This window comes from Lucilia cuprina, chromosome 4 (genome assembly GCF_022045245.1).
Source record: "Lucilia cuprina isolate Lc7/37 chromosome 4, ASM2204524v1, whole genome shotgun sequence".
Taxonomy (NCBI): Eukaryota; Metazoa; Arthropoda; class Insecta; order Diptera; family Calliphoridae; genus Lucilia; species Lucilia cuprina.
In genome coordinates this window covers 14,957,967-14,980,447 of record NC_060952.1, presented here as the reverse complement: position 1 = coordinate 14,980,447, position 22,481 = coordinate 14,957,967, and the positions used below count along the sequence as shown (strand labels likewise).

Below are 22,481 nucleotides of genomic sequence, written 5' to 3'. Positions count from 1 at the left end.
TAACAAAGAGCATATGTATCTGCATTTCTAAGATTTAACAGAGTTATTAAGAGAACATGCCTGCGCGCATCTTATTTTGGAGTTTCTTATTGGAAACTCTTCAATAAAATGACGACTAAATACCAATGCACTAAAAATAATGAAAAGAAAAATAACAACATAAACAAACCAAAAGTAAAACACTAAAAACAACAACACACAGAATGACGAAAACCAACACGCAGAGAGTTGCCCCAACATAACAAACGAACGAAGTGATTTTATAGAAATTCGGTATTTTAGTAGATACGCGAACTCTATACGGTAAACACGTTGAGGACGGATAAGGAACGTCTTTTTGCTTTTTATTTTTTCGTTAGATATTTGAAGTAAAAGTTTGAAGACGTGTGAGAAAAGATAAAATCCGAAAAAAAATTAAAAAAAGAATAGAAACGATAATAAAAATCTATACGAAGTATTTGCGGTAATTACGGTTAACGAAATGTAAAAACAAAAAAATATTACAATGTGCAAAAAACGTATAGGCAAACGAGCTTAACGATTTTAAAGTCAAATGTATATACGTTTAATAAAACGATTATAGTGCAAAAGCTCAAGTGTTAATACTATAAAAGATTTGTTAAAAAAAATTAAAATTCTACTAAAATAAAGAAAAATTTAAAACAAAATGTTGAGTTTTGCCAGATTTTTTATTGAGGAATATTAAAAAATTTAAACAAATCAAAAAATATCTTTTGAATAAGCTGCTCAAAGCTACTAAAAGATAAACAACCACAAAAACATTTGTTTACAACAACAAGTCATACTGTTTAAAACAAGAAATAAAAGGTGATTACTAATACCAATACTACTACTATTACTACTACAACGACTACACAAAATATGTTTATCCATGTTCATTATTTATAAATAAATTTATTTATTCTTATCGGATATGGTTTCTTGTTTGTCGTCAAAATTTAAGCAAAAACTGTAAAAATATTTGGTTGATGAATCGTCAATTAATCTTGAGCTTTTTGAGAGACTGATTTTAGCAAATTTTTCAAAATATTAATATTTTATATATACAATTATTGAGAGGAGTAAAATGTTCTTGTTCTTATAACCAAAACGAAAATTGGGTTTCTTATACGTAGTTTTCTACGAAATGTTATTTTTGTAATAACTAATCGTGAGTATAACTCATTAAAAACGTTACTTTTTAAAAGACTTTAAGTTAAACTAAAATTTTTAAGAGTTTAAATAAGACAAAAAGTGTTTTCAAAAACTGTATTGTTTTGAGAAAAATCAAACACTTTAGAAAAAGTTCGAAAAAAAAAACAAAAAAATTTAAATGAATAGTTATGAAATAGTTTTAATAACATTGATTTATAAAAAAACCAACAAAGCATACAAAACATCATATCTTCCCCAAAATCAATCAAAATAATATTTATTAGTGTTTTTGACATATCCATTTAGAATAAAACAGTTGTAAACCAACTTCTTTGCTCACGCCACCATTTCTATTTTGTCTTCAACTACTGCTACCTAAAATAGCTAACAAAAATTTTAGAAACTTTTGAACGGAAAATAAAAGATACCACGTTTCTAAATAATTAAACCACAATTTACCACTACAAAACCCCACACTATGTACAACAATCCACCAACTTCCACAACAAAAACATTGGGACATATTTTCCATGCTGATATCCTTATTGTGAAAACAACTATTGACTGCGTTAAAAAGTTGATTTGGTTGTTGTTATTGTAACCATCAAAACAGACAGTAAGGTAGGCTGCCTAAATGTCTGCTAAGTTAACAGTCTAAATTCTGTGTGTGTTTAGGTATTTTGAGTTAAAGAAAGAAATCGTTACATTATTTTGTTGGAACATCGTTTATTTTCGTAACTTCTTTTTTATGTCGGCAGGATAATTTGAATTTACGACTAAAGCTACATATTATAATAAAACAGGGCTTTGAAGGAAATTCCTCTTAAGTAATTTGATTTTTTTTTAATTTAAATGTCAAGTGTGTTTGTTGAATACATTATTGTTAAAGCAGTGTTAATATTTCTAAATAGATTAAAATTTTCAAGATTGAGATATATAGGTAGAAATAAATATTTACAAAATGTATGCTTTTTTTCTTGCTTTCTTATTTTATATTAAAATTTAGTACAATATTTTTCACTACTACTTATTAGCATTTTAACTTATTATTTTAACACGATGGTAATATTGGAGGAAAGTACTTACTACTCTCGCTTACAAATCACTACTTAAATAAGGAGTTAAAAACTTATTTTGTTTTAAAAACAAAAAAATTGCTTACGAAACTGGGCTTCTTGTTCGTTATTTTGCTGTTATAACCACAACTTCAAAGCAAAGTTACTTTATTGTGCGTTTACATAGAAAAACTGTGTGTGTTTAAAAATCGATTGAGATCGATTTAATAAAATGTGAAAATTGAAGTCATTGAAAAGTAAGTGTTTATGTAAGCGCAAACTATTACCGTCAACAATTTGATTAAAAATTAATTTAAATATGAGGATTGCAATCTAATAATAAGAAAAGCTCAAACTTTACATTAAATTTTAAAATGTTATGTTAAAATTGAATTTTATAACATTAAATATTGATGTTTATTTTTAAATAAATAGTAATTACTCTGTGATGTAACCAAACTTTTCCTGAAATTTTTATATTATATTTTTCTGAAAAATGTTTTGTGTTTGGCTTTGATTTGGCTCATTTAAGAATTTTAGTGTGTTTATGCTCAAAATTCTGACGCAATTGTTTGAACATATAAATTTTCAATCTATTGTAGGGATCTTAGGCCCCTTAAAATTTTTTTCTCGTATTCCTGCAAAATATTAAATATTTTGCTTACATATTTTTTATTGATGAACCAGTATTGCCGGCTTCAATATCGAACTTTTTGAAATAAGATAAATCTACTTCAGTATATATAGAGATTCAGAATATATTTACTTTATAGGTCAATTATATTAAGGAAATTAGAAATGGAAGGATATACAAACGAAAAGATACTTCGAATTAGTTCGAAAGGACTAATTAAGAAAATAGAAAATCACTAAAAAGGTGAAAAAAAAAACATTCTTACTCTTCAATATTGAACACATTCTTTTAAATAAATTTTATTAACTAATATATACATATTAACAAAAAACATCACAACTTGTTATGCTCTATTATTTTAGACCTAATAAATGTAGCGTTGCTGTCATATTTGTTGCTGTAATTTTTGTTGTATATACAAGTCATAGTTTTGACGTTCATGCCAACAAACTTTTACAGACATACATACTTATTACGTTTTCTGAAAGCCTTACTAAAAAACTAATAATCAACCAAAAACTCATCCACGTGTATGCCCAAAAATATATAAACAAAAATATATAGGAATTTACTTGTAAACACACTAATACTCAAACATATACACAAATAATTGCCATCGGTATATATCCTTGTTTTTAATCCAATTCCTAACACAAAGTCAAGCAACCATCCGTACATCCCACTAAACGACTGGCAGAATGACTACTCCTGTATTTATTACTGCTCTTCCCGCCTAGTTAGCCACCATGTCCCTTCTACTACATATTTATCTATCTGCTATCTAGTCATACCAAATATAATATATATATAATTCTACATGTAAAAATATATATTTTGTGTGGTTGGTTTTATTTTTTTTGCTGTCTGTCTGTTTGTTTGCCATAAAGTACCATACAAATGAACGAGCAATTTTAACCGCACAATATACAACGAGAACGGCAACCGAAAAAATACTACAAAATAAAATAAAAATGTGTTTTTGTTTGTCATTTATTTTTGTTGTATGTTGGATGTGACTTGGTTCAGTTATGCATGTTAATTTTTTGGTTGGTTCGAGGGACGGATGGTAGGTAGGTTGGTTTGGTTTAGGTGTTCCACAATAATATTTAAATAACTTGATATAAACTACCTCTGACTATCCTTCCAAAACATCCGCCTTTTTATTGTATACCTTGAAAAGTAGTTTTCTTATTTTTTAAATATGTCCTCTATGTAGGTCAGGGATGTAAAAGTTGCCACAATTTTGTATTTATCTAAAATGTATAAAATTAGCAAATATCAGTCATAACAATCAGAAGCAAATATAGTAGTTATATTCTATAATTCTATTCTATAATACTACAATATCACTTCCAAATAATTATCAAAAAGAGAACATTAAATTTACTTCTTAAGAATGACTTAGTAGTGAACTTTTATATATTTTTGTTGTAATATTTTAGGTAATGCTTTTTCTACCAACGTTGCAAAAGATAATTTGTAAGTTCAGACGATTATTAGAAATTTTCTGAATATTTTACTGACAACGTTGTAAGATCTGACAACCGTGTATCACGGCTTTAAGTTTAATTTTCATTATTTTTTATATTTGACGGATTAAATACATTTATTTATTCAATAAATAGGTGGGAAAATTAATAATACAACTGATAACAGACTTGGCTTAGAACTAAAAATTTTAATGTTTTTTTTATTTCATCCCAGGCATCACTGTTTCTATATATAATGTTGCCTATTATGTTTTTCACGTGAAAATATTTATCTCCTTTTCGTTTATATTCAAATTAATGTAGTATATTCATATGGTAAATACATATGCTTAAAAGCTAATTAATTAGTTTCAGCTAGAAGTTTACTAACATTTAAAAAAAAATCCATGTGTTTAAGTTTATAATTAGTAGAAAAATTTATTTAGTTTTCAAATTGGGTGTTTAATTTAAACATAATGTTTAGCTCTTTTATTATGTTCATTTTGAATTTAAACAAATTAATAAGCATAAGGTGATACATTATAATCAAATAGTACTAGTTATTATAGTTTTTATATTCTTTACATATTATTCAACAATTAACTGGAATTAAATAAATTGGCTACTAAATTTAAATGGAATTATTATGAAGATTTACTATTATGAAATAAATACATAGTAGATTCGCAGCAAAAACTTTGTTATGATTTACACATCAACATTATTTTTAATGAACTCATTACTTTTATATAGATTAGTAATGACTTATGTAAAAATGAGCTACTTCCATTTTACACAAATACAAAAATAATTAATATTTATGTGGTGTCGTAAAGCAGTCTAATGTGAGATACAATATCACGTATGTAACAAAAAATCTACATAACTGTATTTTGTATTGACTTATTTAAGTCCCTCTTTGTAATCATTTAAGTCAAAATTTGAATGGCCTTTTTATATGGGTTAGAGTCAAATAAGGCCCTATAATTATAAAGTTCATGAGTGTAATCAAGGCTAGAAAGAACTTGTTTTTGAGGCTTTTTCTCGAGATACGAGTATATTAAATATAATTATGAATTTTAAAGCCCTATTCGGCGGGTTTAGTTGTATGGAGGCTAGGTGAAATAAAGGACCGATTTTTTTAATAGCTAAATCGACTCATTGGTATATCTTATGATGGGTACAGGACCAATATTATTGTACGTTACATACATCATTACAATATGCCCTCTCTACAAAAGTGTAGTAGTGTATAAGAACTTATCGATGAACAACAATTTCTCAAAAATAGTCTTTCTATGGGGCTAGGGACACATATGGACGGATCAATATAAAATTTGTTAGATGAATATAGATAAACATTTTTATTAGTAAATTAAATCGCGATATTAGTGATAATAATTAACTTTAAAGTTATTTCGTGAAAGCTAGTTTGTCAAATTGTTCTGTACTATTGCGATATATGTATACAACTAATCGTACATAAATTTGATCAAATTATCATTAAAATTGTGATCTTAACAATGCGTACTAGGAAGAATATGGCTTTATTGAATCGGAAATCAAACCAAATACTTTTAAAAGAACCAATATCTTCCTCGTTATAGTGATGTATGTTATACATATTTCTGGAAATATTGTTACAACAATAATTTTTCTTAAATAATTATTACCGCTTGATGATATGAGTTGAGTATGTTTTTTTTTGAAAACCATTCCAGACTGTAGAGATATTTAAAATGTTTTGTAGTTAACAAAGTTAAATCTTTTATAGCATGTTACATAGATATATCGACTAACTAACATTTTTATTTAATATTAGATATTAATAGTATAGCAAAGAAATAAATGTTTCCATTACTCTCTTTTACATATCAAAACCATATTACATCAACTTGTCACAAGTTTGATATACTTAAAATAGTTTATAAATAATATGTAATTTTAGAGAATAATATTTAAGATTAATTTTAAATGCACAAACCTTATTTTTACAATATTTTTTTGAAACAAACACTTTCAATATTAATATACGTATAAATAAAATACATTCAATTGAGTACAATTATATTTAATTTGTTATTATTTTTTCTTCGTATTCGTACATCAATTAAATGCTTTATAAATATTTGTTTTATTTGTAAACAAATATATATTTGAATATTTTTTACTAAATACACTTGTTTCTCAAAAATATTAAAATTACCATAAAAATCGCAAGCTAATTAAATTATATTTTTTTCTTATTTCAGATTCATTGGAAAACAAAATTCACAACGAATAACAACTTAATTTAATAAAAGTAAATAATAAACAAAAAAGAAAATCGGCAAACAACATATCAGTGTGAAAAATATATATAACAAAATAAAAAAAGCTATTCAGAAAAAATCTGTTTAAATATAAATAATTAAGTCTGCAAAAGTCTAAAGTCTACCAATACTATTCAAATATACATATAAAAAAACATATCAAATCCATTTTATTATACATATTTATGTGTGATCATATACAGAAATAAAAAAACATAAAATAAAACAAATAGTTAAAATAAATATAAAAAATATATTTAAAATTAACTGTGTAAAAGTATGAAGAAAACATTTACAAAAAATTATATGTATGTAAATAAATAAATTAAAGTGAATATTATTTAAACATAATTAACAAAAAATATATACATATAAAACAAATAAACCTATAAATGAAATATGTATCTTTTTATGTAAAAAAGAGCTTTACAGATACATTTATAAAAACAACACAACTCAACAAATTATGCAAATACATTAAAATTAAATACAAAATAAAGTAAGAAACAAACAAAAAAAAAAAAATAAAATCCCATTTCAACTGCCAATTAATTCATTAGTTTGAAAAAAAAGTAGAAAATAAAAGTTCCACTGACTGCTACTACTATTATTCAGCATCTAAAAGATACAAATTATAACAGAATATCTGTAAACGGTCGTGAATCGTGTCGCTAGAGTAGTTGAGTTTAGCCTGAAAATATAAATTCCATCTATTTTCTGTGTGTTTTGTTTTTTTGTAAGCCATTTACAAATTGTACTTTAATGTAAATGAGTTTTAACTGTGCTTTTGATAACGACTATAGTACGAGCAATAATAATCATTCTGACGATGATGATGAATAAATACAGTTTTCGCTAAATGTTTATAATACACTAACACCATCACATCTAACTCCTGTTCAACACATTTAGTGTGAAAATATATTGTTTGTTTTCAAATACAAAAAGAAAATATTTAAAATATTTGTTGTTTTCCATCATTGTCATTATTACTGTGTAGACGTGTAGAGCTACAAATAAGACTACAACGTTTACATTAATGTTCATGAAATTAATGCAAATTGTCTAGTTTAAATCTAAAATACTTAAATGTTCCCAGTAAAAAATTAAAAAAACGTAGCGTAATTTTATTCTTTCGGTATTATCTTGTTCATCTGTACAATAAAATAAGTGAGGATTTGTCAATTTAGACCATCACTCCTGTTCATCTGTACAATAAAATAAGTGAGGATTTGTCAATTTAGACCATCACTCCGTATGAAGTTTAATGTACGTATGTTTGAATTTTAAGTGACAGTTGTTTTAGTGTCCGTCCTGAATTCCACCCTTGGGGTTTTAAAAAAGGCAACAGAAAATAATTAAAAAAGGTAAGTTGAAATTTAAACAGTATTTTTTTTACAATTCAAAACAATAATGTTACAGGTTATATTAAAATATATTTTACTTAGGTAAAAACATTTAAATTGGAATATATATGTACATGTGTACATTAGACCGACTCACAAACAATGGTGCTTGAGTTACCGACTCACAAACAATGGTGCTTGAGTTACCATGCTGTAATGTAATATGATGTTACCCAAAATAGTTTCTGTTTATTTTTGTCCATTCGTGAGCTGGACAATTTTCTAGAAAATATCATGTTTAATTCAATATTTTACACAGCTTCAAATAATCTTTGTTATATGTTCCCAAAATATTTCTAGTCGTGAGCTGGACCGCTTACAAAAAATTCCATTTTGAGTTATTTTTTTAAATTTTACAGTATTTCTTATTCAATATATGCAATATGTGGTATCATTTAGAAGGGTTTTTGAAGCCATGTCTAGTGGTGTGCATAAATTTAATTTTTAATTAGTTTGAAAGGAGAATATACATATATACATAAAATTCGAATACTATATATATCCCTATATTGGGCCTGTTGTACAAGTTTTACATATATATTTTTTTAATTAAACGTCTTTGTAAACAATATAAAATTATTTTAAATAAATTGCTTTTAATCATGTTTTTTCTCCTCTTCAGATGACCTAAATTGGTTTATGAAAAAGTCTAGATTACCCAAAGTAATCTAGAAATACATGCCAACATAATCATTATTGGATTCATTGCGCTCCTTTTCGTGGAAAATGTTATGTTGGTAAAACAGAAATCTTTTATAGTATTCACGATAATACGTCCGATGCTCAGATACTCAGTTTGCAGGAAGTAATTTCAACGTTATATCATATCCATAAGAGTATCACTCCCAAGAAATTTGGATATAATATGCACAAAAACTTGACAATGGCAAAAAAAGTGTTCTTAGTCTAAATGTCCTGTAACTGTAACATCAGACTTATTCATTTTAAGGAGGATTTTTGTTCCTATCTCGTTAGGGTCACTTTATAGGATCTTTGTAGTTTTAAAATATTTTCAATATAGGTATAATATAGGCCATCAGCGGCTGAGTAAGAGAATGGACCAGTAAACACAAAGGGCAATTTTAAATACGTAGAAGTCGGATAAGCAAATTTATTTTTTGGTCATCGTAGAAAAAAAACAAATAGTTATTCACCCAAAAAGTAACTACTTCAACTTTTTTACAAATTCCTTGCCTACTTACCGGCTAAGTAAACATTTTGGGTATAGGCAAAATAAAAAGTTTCTTAAATCATCAATGTAAAGTTTTACTGGGTCCGTAAAACAATCCCATATTAAAAACTAAAAATAACGAATTTCTTAAGATTCTAAGATAAGTAATGTTACTTTGAGTTGTATTAGTCTTATGTTATATATATGTATAATGTTCTATCAACTTTTCATCGTCGTTAAATTTTCAATACTAAACCATGAAAGTTATGCTTAAAAACGTTTTAAGTGAAAATTAATTCAACATTTACAATTCATTGAACTTATTTTTGCCTATTGGCACAAAGAAAAATGCATAACATTAACATTAATAAATAATATTTTAATTTCACATCTTTTACATCAAAGTCTGGTACACCCGTAAGCCTGTCCTTTAATTCAAGTTTAATTATTTTTTTATTTACTCTTTATTATTTTTTTGCATTAAATTCAATTTGGCTTTTTTAACCCAGACAAAAATTCATTAAATTTGAATGTTGTTATTTTTTCTATTGTTATTTATTTTTTTCGTTAGTAGACTTTTATAATTAATACTATAAAAACACCAAAAAATTTGTTTTATAAAACAAAAAAAAAAAAATAGTTTATAAAAGAACATGTTTAAAACATTTTTTTGTTAAATAATCTTTTAATGAATTTTAGCTAAGAAACAAAAAAAATAAATACGTTTTTAAAAAAAGTATTATAAAAAACAATGCCTGCCAAATGCTTCTGTTAACTGAAGTAAAGCTTTAATAATTAATTATTAATTAAGTGTAGCCAAACAGGTCGACAGGTTTGAGAGACTACTTTTTTTATCTAGATATACCTAAGACAAGTTTTAATACCCTACATCGAAAATAATAGTATAATGGTGTTAGTTATTATTTGAGATTATTAACAGCTTAAGGTCATTAACAATTACTAAATGGCTACAACTCAGTTTATATAATATAATTTGTATAATGATTTTATATTTTTCTTTATAATATTAAACTGTAGTGTTACTCACAGGCGAGTTAGCGTCTAATATTTTTTTATATTCGTGGTATAAAAATTTATTTTGCATTTTTTTTTTATAAGTATTTTATATAAAAAATTTTCAGCTTATAATAAATATGAAATATTTATGAGACGTATGCAAAATTGTTAAGCATCTTAGACATCAATTAAATTTTTAATTTATATGTATACTAATATTAAATTTATATTGTTCTGATTTCAACAATCAAACAAGATAAATAAAATAGATAAGACATTATTTTGAATCGGTTTAAAATTAATTATAAAATCTAACAAATATCTAATTTATACAAAATTAAAATCATATGTTTAAAATCATATGTTTTATTATTTTTGGCTTTCTATTTAAAACCAAAATTTTGAAATTAAGAAATAAATATTACGGAAAAATTGTATGTGTAATCGATTCTGACTACATGGTTAAGCGAAATGGGGAAAATAGTGCGTATATAATTCGTTTTAATTTTCATTCAAATAAAAATAACGGTCTTTACTGATTTCAATAGAAATAGTAAAACTAGAACAACAAGTTTTAGACAAAATGACGCGGCAATAAATATTTTATACTCAACAGTAGTTACACACCCAATTGCCCATAATTCCACAGGTTTATTATTACTTTGTGTATATTGGGTATTAATCGAAATAAATGGAAAAATGATATTACATGGACAATTTTTGTTAAGTTTTTTACTTAGGATTCAGAGACTGAAAATAACTGGGCCACATAACCAAAGTGATTGAATTGTGGTTTATTTTCATTTTTTAAAATAAATTACCCAGAATAACAGTTATAAAATGACTTTTAATTAATTGGTTTACTATTTTTGTTTTGTTACTCATGTTTTTGGTTGAGCACTTAGTTTTTGAATTCTTTTTGATATACATATATGTGAATTTATATAATAGAAAAGTTTTCATTTTTGTCCTATATACTTTATAAACTTAGGTTTGAACTGCATACTCCTTTTTAAAATAGAGTTTATTAATTCAACGATTTCTTATTATTGTTTCACTTAATTTTAATTGACTTTGCTAGACATATGCATTTATTTATTTTTCTATGAATGTATATGTATAAATATGTACGTATACATATTCATGAAAAAACCCAAGAATTTTCTCACTATAATACAATATTTCATAATACTTATAAAGTTTTGCTTTCTTTATTTTAAGAATATTTGTAATACGAAGAAACCTTCAAATAAAATGAAGAAATAAAAACAAGATTTTTTAATAAAATCACAACAAGATGTTTATCAACAATGTTCACATTCAGTCTTACTGAATTTTTTCAAAATTACTTAATAAAAATATAAAACCCCAAAAAAGAAAACTTAATATAAAATTTCACCATTTCTTAGAATTTCAGAGAAAATATTAAAAGCCAAATAAAGCAATATTTTTATATAAAGAAAATATTAAAATTGAGTTATTTATCTCTAAGATATAAATCTTTAGTTTTTAAAATTTCCAACGATTTAAGCATTTAAATATGTGACAGATTTTAATAGTTTGTTTATATTTGTTTCTTCAAAATAACATAAATATGTTAACAATAACAATAAAATATTAATAATACCCGGCCTATAAGAAAATAAAGAGATTTAAAATATTTTGAACATCTTTAATAGTGTTTTGTTTGTTTTTGAGTTTTTTTGGTGTTAATGGTGTGAATAAGCCTGTTTGTATGTATGACATTAATTCTGAAAAATATTGCTACATCATATATCACCGCCATATATTGTTTGTACATAACTACAAATACCCACCATAAAGACACACTTGCTCATACTACATATAATTCAAATATATGTTACCACTCATTCATTCATTGGTATTTTTTTAACACTTTTTCCTACCATTCAGTTTCAGTTGAATGAAAATCTTGTGGTTTTATTTTGTCTGTTTCATAAATGATTGAAATGTGTTGTGTGGTATTCAATTCAAACTCTATACACACTAAACACTGGCAGCAGCCGTAGGCTGTTTTGTATTCCTATCTTTTATTTATATTTTGGGATAAAATATTTGAAATAAAGAAATTATATATCAAATGTTACATACTGTCTAACTTACTTGATGTGGAGGAAAATAAGCCCTATATACTTACTTACATGACTTGACTAAAGTATGAAATACATATTTTGTAAAAGATTTTAAACCACTGATATTTTTTGTTAATATTACCTTCCAGTTTATTTGTTGTTATCTTTATAAGTTGTATAAATAGACAGTAGTTAGATTGGTAGAGGAATTTTAATATATCTAAGTTGGTAGGAAAAATGGAAAAATATTTAAGGAATTAAATAAATTAAGTAAGCTTTGTCGATTTTTGTTGACATACTAAAATATTTAACATAATTATGAGCTAAAAAGCCCTATTTCGGAGACATGAATTTATGGGGTCTAGGCGATATAATTGACCAAATGTATCTAATAGCCTTCGTCCAAAAGAAATACGAAACGTAACGTTCAAACAAGGCATAGCTAGTGATTCTGAGACGATTGTGTACTTTATTGGATCAATATTTTTGTTTGTTACAAACTTTTACTCAAACGCACAAGACCTCACTCCCCACTATAGTATAAAAAAGTTTTGAAATACTTCCATATACATACATAGAGCGGATCCGTTTTTATGGAGATTAAATTAGCTAATGATGTTTCTTATGAAAATTAAACTTTAGTCCTTTCTAACATATAATTTCTTCAAATTTATAAACGTAAATGTAATGTTAAGTATAAATGTTTTCCAATTTTCCAATATTTCATAAACAATTGTTTTTTTTTAGAAAAGTTTTAAATTTTTACATAGATTTATTAAATTTCGATACAAAGCAAATCCCGCTAAATGCTATTCTGTAAACCAAAAATAATATAAAACAATTTTACAATTATTTTTCCAGTAATCAGCTAAAAGCATTAACACGCAACGATTGGAGGTATTCTTACATGAGATTTTTAAAAAGGAAAATTCTCGGGAAACTTAATATGCATATTATGTACATTTTAATAAAGTATCACAAAATCGGGTAGAAATTAGTTGTGGAAAACTAAAATGAAATATTGTATATTAAAATTATTAATATTAAAAAAATTTAATAACGTAAAAAACATTTCAGCGAAATTGTTATTTAATATATTATATATAATAAAAAAGTTTATTTTTAGATAGTCTTGAATTTTAGTTTCTAATTTCTAATCTCACTCAAAAATTTGGTATTTCTATGATTTTTTTTATTAATTTTCTACATACTCTATTCCCACTGTCGCATAAGTAAATATATAATAATAAAAACCAATATCTTGATTGTTGTGTCTTACTAATATTTTTTACAGCCTGACGTTTGTCACACAATCAAAGTAAGTATGTGTTATATTTCGTACACAAAAACGATGAAGATAAAATAAAACAAAACGAAATAAAAATCTCTTAGGATGATGTCAACAAGAAACGTTTATACCTTGTTGTCAATATATGACAACTGTGGCTGCTGTTCATAGAAAAAAGCCAAAAAATATTTAAAGATTCATATAATGTAGACAGTTTTCTATACATAGAAATATTTGTTTTTTTTTTTCAAATAAAAAGATAAGATGAAAAAACATTGTAATAATATTTATTTCTAGACAAAAAAGTAAATCCAGAAAAAATAAAAGTTATATACATATTTACCTCTAAAGAAAAATATAGAGCAAACTGACATACCACATGTAATGTTTTTTATAACAAAACCACCAGAAGATAAATATACCTCTGAGCTGCTGTTACGCCTAGTAAAATTCAAATAATAAGACATAAAAGAAAATTTAACACTATAACAAATGTTAGCGCATTAAAGACACGTTGCTTTTTTCTTTTATATTTTTGCAAAATATATGAACACACATTAAATTTATCATACATGGGTAAAACTTATGACAAATTGTTTAAAGTAATAAAGTAATTCTTTCATGTATGTTATTGGCAACAAAAATTTGGTGAAAAACATTTTAAATTTATTGGCAATTAGAGTTCTAAAAGAAAAATAAAAAAATCTTACACATAAGTCGGATTAGTGACACCATGACTGCAATTATGTACACACATTGTAAATTTATTATTTAGTACATGGTAATGAAGTAATTAGTATAGAGTGTTCTTTAAATCATAAATATTTTATTTTGTTGTTACTTGTTGGTAGGCAATATGTTGTCAATGAAGTGTAAATTATTAATTTGTTTACCACGTGTACAGAAGATGATTTATAACTTGTTAACAAGTCCACAAAAATTGCAGAACAATGAAAAGTATTATCATGTTATTGGACAATATGAAAATTCATGTGGATAATAATATAGAAAATGTCACTGCGTCCATATAAATCCTTTCATCATACCTATGGACTTTATGGAAGTTTGATTATAAAATTATATCGAATAGTGTGCTTAAGTTTTAACGGTTTAAATACCTACCAAAATGTGTACGAAAACTTCTATTTTCGTAATATTTACAAAAATTTGGTGTATAATACGAAATATTATTTAATAAAACCCTTTTTTATTTTTACGAAAGTACGAAAACCTTTCGTTATATTTTTTCTTAAATTTTAGCGAAATTAAACATAATGATATTAATTATATTATGATTAAATAAAACTACAACATTTTTATAAAATTTAAGAAAAAGTATAATATTATTCACGAATTATTTTTATAAAAAATTAAAAATTCGTGTGGAAAATAATTTTGAATTAAAATTAGAAAACCTATTTTAAAATGAACAAAAATGTTTGAATAAATTAATATTTCGTAAATTTTACCATATTTATTCAAAATTCCCTTTTCTCATTTTATGTAAATAAATTTTTTCAAAAATATTTTGCATTATACTAAAATAATTCGTACAATTTTGTATATATTACGAAAGAATTTCGTGGTGGGAAAAAATGAACGATTCGTACAATGTACGACATTTTTCGTATATATTAAGCATGGATCTTTTCAGTGTATATTCTGGTTTCTTATTGAATTCTAAGACGTTACGTCTGCCTTTTGGGTGCTAGGGAAGAGCTAGATTACTAATCTTTTGCATACAAATGATCTTAAGATAAGTTTTTTTTGGTATTTCAAATGACGCATATCGGTCCACGTTTCCAGCCATGGTATAAATTACATATATACACATCTCTTTCAAAAATGGCCTTCTTCCAAATCTAACTTCATCAATTTTTTAACGCAATAAAAAATTGCGATACAAACAACTGTTGCCTCAAATAAACATTAATAGACTTAAGCAATAATTGTGGTTGAAAATGTTGTTCCAAAACTTTATCTTAATTGACAGAAACTTAAGAGAAAATAAAACCAAAAAGCTAACAACTCTATATTAAATGGTCTATAAATATAAATGTCTTTAAGAGAAGTAACCAACAAAAATTTTAGAAAAAAATAAAATAAAGATAAACAAACCAACAACAAGAAATGTAGCAAAAAAGGATGCCAAAAGGCGAAATATTTTTAATAACAACAGCGGCACTTATCAAACATTGTTGCCCGTGTTGGCTGTCTGTAAGAGTGCCATACAGTTAAGAAACAGAAACTGACGCCAAACCGCACGAAATATTAACGCACCCATTAAGACACACAATTTCAGTTTCTGTTTTAAGTCATCAGACTTCATGCATTTCATATATTTCTATATAACAAATTTAAGTATAAAAGAGTTGAGTGTTGCCGCTTGTTTGATTGGTTAAGAAGGTTAGTTCACATTTGGGGTTTTCATAATCATTAATATACATACTTATACGAAAATACCTACAACCAACTTAACCTACCCAACGTATTCATCTATCCATGCATTCTAACCAGCTCAGCTGTGTGGAGTAGTGGTTTTTATGGTTTATTTTAAATAAAATGAAAAAAAGTATTGCTGACAAGCTTAAGGCTACAACATACTCGTACTCTGTGGATAATGTCAGGCAAAAATGAATAAAAAACCAGTAGAAAAAATTAAAAACAAAAATTGGATTAAAAGTGTAGAGAATTGAGAAGACAAGTCATGATAATATTCTTACAAAAGTAATTTGCCGCTTGTTGTTTTTTTTATTGTTTATCTCTAATTTTTTGGCTTTAGAAACTGAGACTGACTGACGTTTGTGTCAGCCAAGTCAATCATTATCTGTATAAAGTTGTTTAACTATTAATTCTTATATTTTGGAGCTGTATTTTTCATATTTTATTAGGTTTGTAGTTTTAAGACTTTAATTTAAATGCTTAAAGGCATTTAGACTATTTAGCATGATAAATTTTATTATAGTTTTATTTGTGTTAAAAATGTTTGTGGTTAGTTTGGGCCATTAAATAGAAACAACTACGTTATTTTTTTTATTTAAATATTGATTTTTATTTAAATCATAATTTTAAAGGTAAATGTTTATTATATCTTTGTATAAGTTTGTATAATTTTTTATACATATTTAAACTTACACTTGTACATATATATCTTCATTGAAAGGTGTGTCTTTTTTTTCGGCTGGAGAAAAATACCAACATGCGATTATTGTGTTGTATAAGTGTAAAACATTATGTTTCTCGTATTTTTTTATTAACTATTAAGATAATGCTTTTGGAATTAATAAAATTATTTCTGTTAACTTTGAATTATTTAAAGAATTTGTTGTATTGTCTATTAATATTTTTACATAAAAATGGTTGTAAATCCACTTTAAGGTATAACAACATCTTTACGTGACAGTTTATGGTATATTTAGTCGGGTCCATACGTCCTTTTTAAACTACAATTAATACTTTAAAAAATAATTCAGATTATGAACTCTGGTCTCTGAGTAAACAAATTGTCGGACTGTTAGATTCTATTTATTTTAAATTAAGCTGATCAAGATATATATTAAAATTATTTTAATTTATAGCAATTTTATTTATTATAAAGCTTTCTCATTGTAGCTGTTTATGACCAAAATAATATTTTTAAATCAATTTTCGCAATTCTTTTTTTACATAATCCTTTTATATTTTAAAACAATTTTATGTCATCTTCTTAATTGTATATTGCCAGTTTTACTTATTTCCCACACACACATACACATTTTTATACTTAAATATTTGATTTTATATAAGGGAATTTTATAATAAAATATTTATAAAATTCCAAAAAACAGGGATATGCACATAACAAAACGTGACTTTGAATCTTTATTTTATAGAAATTTTGGTTTTATTTAAAAACGATACAAACACAAACCAACCCACATACAGAAACGTAAACATAATAAAAATAGCAAACTCATAAACAAATGAAACAAAAAAACAATGAAGAAAAAAAAAACAGTAGCGGCAAAAAAATGAAAAGAGTTATAAGTCAATAAAAATATTACATTAACCATAAAACCTCATCAAAGCAAATTATCTCATGAAATATTTATACACGTCAATAAACATTTATCATCACTTACAAAATATATACATATATATGTACGTATGCGAAAAGGGAAACTCACATACATTCTTAAATACACACCCATTTTGTACACACATTTTTCTGTTCATAAAAATCACATCCTGTTTTTATTATGAACTTATTTTAACATTTTAACTCTTTTTTATGTTAAAAATATTTGAAAAATACAGTTAAATAATATAAAGTGCAAAGAATCATTTTTATTTACATACATTCATAAAAATAAGAAAAATGTCAACTGAAAAACTCATACATATACAATGTATATATGTACATATGGGTTATAGTTGTTATACAAATGTTTAAAAGAGACTGTAATTGATTAACTTTCAACATGTTTAGTTTACACCAAATACAAAACAAGGATTCCATAACAGACACAAACACATATTTTCAAATTTAGAATAAAAGGCACAACAACGACAACTACAAGAAAAAAAAACGCTAAAAATCATGAAGAAAAAAATTAAACACGTATACAAATTTCCTTAAATGTCAACAACAGTTGTCGCTGTGACATACGACAACAGCATAAACATCACTTGTCGCTGCCAATTTGTCACTTGAATCCATATGTTACGTTAAATTCATGATCCAAAAAGCAGCTAAAGAAAAAATATTTTTATAAAAAAAAAATTTGAAACAACAACTACAAGAAACTCAGAGAAATATTTATCGAATACTTGTTAGGAAACGACAAGATGATACCACACTCAAACACTATAATCATGAAATAGCCAGAGTCTTGAATATGTAAAATGTTTTATGGAAAATTGAGAAATTTTTCTATAAATTTGTTTTTTCATAAATTTAGTATATTTAGAAATAGTTATTGAAATTAGTTTTGAATACACAAATTTTATTTTATATTCGATTAATTTTTTCTGTGAAAAAATATTATATACATATTATTTCAAGAATATATAGGTGATATAATTTATTTTTGACAAAATTTTTAATTTGCTATATTTAAAAAAAAAAGTTGTGATAAATTATCCATAAAATAATTTTACTAAAGAAAAGTTTTTTGTAAGAAATTAATCAAATTCGTTTTTATTGGAAATGACACCTTTAAATTGCTCAATGTTCTTCATCCACCACTTCAAATAAAAATCTTCAAGTCATCTTTGACACATACATACACATTTATTGTGCAATGATGTCTACTTTTGCATGTATGTATGTTATAAGTATGTATACATGCATACACTTTATCAATCAATTGAATAAATCGTTTACAAACATATTGTTGTACACAAGACAAGATTTCAATGAAGTACATACATATGTATCAATTCGTTTAAAGCACAGATTAAGATCGCGTATTGAGATGTTTTTCTTCTTTTTAAATCAGATAGCATTCACCACCATCCGTTAAGGAAATACGAAGAAAAAATAAACTGAAAAGCAGATACAAATATTTTCATGGTAAAAATCCAGTAATTTGGGTACCAGCTTTTTAATCTTTTTAAAATGCTGCCACTTTGTATTGACTCATCTTCTATTTTTTACTTAACATTATGGCATGTAATTTGCACTTCATTTAATTTGTACGCTTCATTTATTTCAGAATATTTGTTTTGTTGTTGTTTATTGTTGCTAATATTTTGTTACATTTAAATTTGTTTACCATTGACATAGTTGTCGTCTGTATTTTCAAAATCTATTTGATTAAAAAAATGCTATTAAGTATTTTGTTGATGAAAATTACATACAAATTTGGTGGATTTTTATTTTAATGCTATTTATAAGATTTGTTTTCTGTTTGCTATTAAATTAATTAAAAATTTCCTCATAAATTGTTTTTACAAAAAATACTTTGGTGAAATATTGTATATGTACATATATGATTATTTATTTTATTAAATTTTTTTTAAATATTTTAAATATTTTTGGCGTGTCATCAAAAAGTTATTAAAATTTGGAATAACAGTGGAATTTTGTAAAATTTCCTAATTTAAGTAAACCAGTCTTCTGTTTGTAAATATAAATAACAACTCATTTTAAAGAACAGAATATGTTGTTATGGCTAAAAAATTTGATCCCCTTAAAGTCTGCATTAAATATTTTACTATAATTGAGTTGTTAAATATGAAATATTTACATACATATGTAAGTGTCATATCAAAATGGAAATGAAAAATATCACGACAAATGTAAATTAGTGTAAATCATAATAATATGTGCATACATATAAAAAACGCTATAATTGTAACGTAAAATCAACAAAAAGGTTATTCACCTAATAACTAAAACATATTATTTGGATTTAACATAAATAAATACTTTACGTAGTGCTAAATATCCCCAGCGACCTCAAGTTTAGAATATGAATTAGTGTTAGCCGTTTGTATAATTGAATTGATTGTAGTTTGATGATATTATACATTTTTCTTCAAAATGTTGAACAAGTTTTCTTTTCAATACACTAAATTTTAATGCCTTTAACAATTATGTTTTTTGTTCCCAAGTGAGTCAAGTTCCAAAAAAAGTTTTCTTTAAAATTTTTAAAAAGCCTCAAATTGACCTAAAATTATACGACTTATCCGCCCCTCTCCTTAATGCACAATAGAGAACAGAAGAGTGAATGTTGGAATATTAAATTATTCCAGGAATACAGAATATAGTTCAAAAATATAAAATATAGTTTCGGAATAGCAGTGTAAATTGGCGTAATTTGCTGTTTATTTTATTTTAAAATAAACTAATTTTGTTTAGTTTAACAGGAGGATATATATGCATATATAGATATATTAAAGCAAAAAAAAAAAAAAAAACACCTAATTCTCTATCGAAACTTTTGTGGAATGGAAACCGCAGTCACCGTTAATACATTTGTTTTTGAACGCCTCTAATGCATATGAATATACCTTTTTTTCAAGAATTTAGAAAAAAAAAATATTTGAATACTTATGAAAAGTGGGTCTTCTTCAACATACTACTACCCACAAAATTAAAATTAAATTTAATTAGAGTCACATAAAGGAAATTAAAAGCAAACAAAACTTGTTCGTTTTTCATTTTTTTGTTAATGAAAAAAGTTGCTTTACATAAGGACAAATATGTATGTATAGAATACACATAAAATTATTCCACATATACATACACATTTAAGTATATAAGTACTTGTGCTATTATAATGACTGAGTATGTGTATATGATTTTGTTAATGTTTTTTGGAAATCCATTTTACTTAAAAATCCACTCTTTAAAAGCATTAAAAAACTGTTTCCCGAAAAAAAATTAAAAAAGGAAGAACATACATTCGCATGAGTACACATGTATTTTTTTGTTTGTTTTGCTTGTGTATGTGATGTGGTTGTAATGAAATTTTATTTTGTCAAGTGCCTCTTTTTTCATCGTGTTTGTTTTTTCTTTCGTTTGTTCAATTGTCCTTGATGTTTGAGTATGTGTATGTGTTTATGTAGGAATTGTTTAAATATTCATGTCTGTGTAATGTTTGCTATTCAGTGTGTGTATATATGTGTATGTATATTTTAATATGTTTAAGTATTAAAATAATATTAATGTACAAAATATAAATCATAATAATATTAAAAATCACACCAAGGACACAATATACGTTTTTACATATTGTTTTTTTTTTTTTCTTGAGTTTCCTGCAAAAGTCTATGAACATTTTTTTTATTATTTACATTATCGCATAGATGTTGTTTGTTTTGTTTTATAAAAAAATGTATAATCACATGTATTGATATTATATACATATGTATGTATATTCATATACATATATGAGTTCCAGAAATAAACGTACAGATATGTTTTTATGTATTAGGCTTTTATTTTCATTTTAAAATTATTTTTTTATGAAACTTTTTAAGTATTTTGTCATAGTCTTAGCTGTAACCTTTAGGGGATTCAGAAGTATGTCATCATGTTTGGGTTATTATAATAGATTAAAGCATATTTTTATGTCAGTTGATGTATAAAAAGCATATTTGGTGAAAAATCTTTTATTTTTGCAAATATTTTTTATATCATTTAATTTCGGAAACCTTTGTAATTTTAAAGAGTATTAAAATAGTTGTTGTTTAAGTTTTTAAAAAGCTTTTTACAAAAAAACACATATTTATATAATAAATTATTTTTTAAAAATGTTAGGATATATTAACATTAGGAACAACATAACGTATAAGTAATAAATAAATCAGCAAATTACGTATTAAGTACTGTAAATGGAAAATGAAGCTTACAACTATGTAATAAGTTAAAATTTGAAAACAAATTATTCAGAATATAATATAAACATATTTTTTCATATTTATAAATATTTAAAAATTTTAAGGATTTTAAATGTGCTAAGTTGAAACTACTTAAGAAGACATAAAATTGAATAGATTCATTCCAATAATTTTATATAAAAACAAATTTAAATTTTCGAAAAATATATGTAAGTAAATAAGTAATTCTTACACAAATATTAATTGCCTTAAGTTGTTTTCTTATACATTAGTTTCTGCCTATATTTGTAAGAATTTAAATTAATAAACAACTGCAAAACAAATCCTTTTCAACAAAAGTATTAAATTATTTTCAATCGAATGCGTTCAAGCGTTAATCCTTTATTAATTAATTTTAATTCTTAAGAGTTTTATAAATAAATGTCAGAAAAATATACACATAATATTAATAGGACTCAGTATATTAAATAATACTATTTCAAAGCTATTATAATGGATTAAAAACATCCATTTAATTTTATGAAAAAATACGTTTATGCTTTGGTTTTTTTTT

The 22,481-nt window shown here is 24.9% G+C and overlaps 2 long non-coding RNA genes across 3 annotated transcripts in view; both read left to right on the top strand.

The window, feature by feature from the left end:
• The first annotated feature begins 213 nt into the window (after positions 1–213).
• On the top strand, positions 214–6,772 carry LOC124419506. Its single transcript, XR_006940652.1, has 2 exons — positions 214–828; positions 6,566–6,772. It is a non-coding gene; the product is annotated as an uncharacterized LOC124419506 (long non-coding RNA).
• Positions 6,773–7,033: 261 nt separating this feature from the next.
• Positions 7,034–22,481, top strand: part of LOC124419652 — a 78,436-nt gene continuing 62,988 nt past the window's right edge. The window contains exons 1-2 of one of the 2 annotated variants that reach the window (XR_006940744.1): positions 7,042–7,992; positions 13,607–13,630. This is a non-coding gene — a long non-coding RNA (uncharacterized LOC124419652). Of the gene's footprint in view, positions 7,993–13,606; positions 13,631–22,481 lie in introns of both variants that reach the window. The other variant, XR_006940743.1, reaches the window with a different exon arrangement.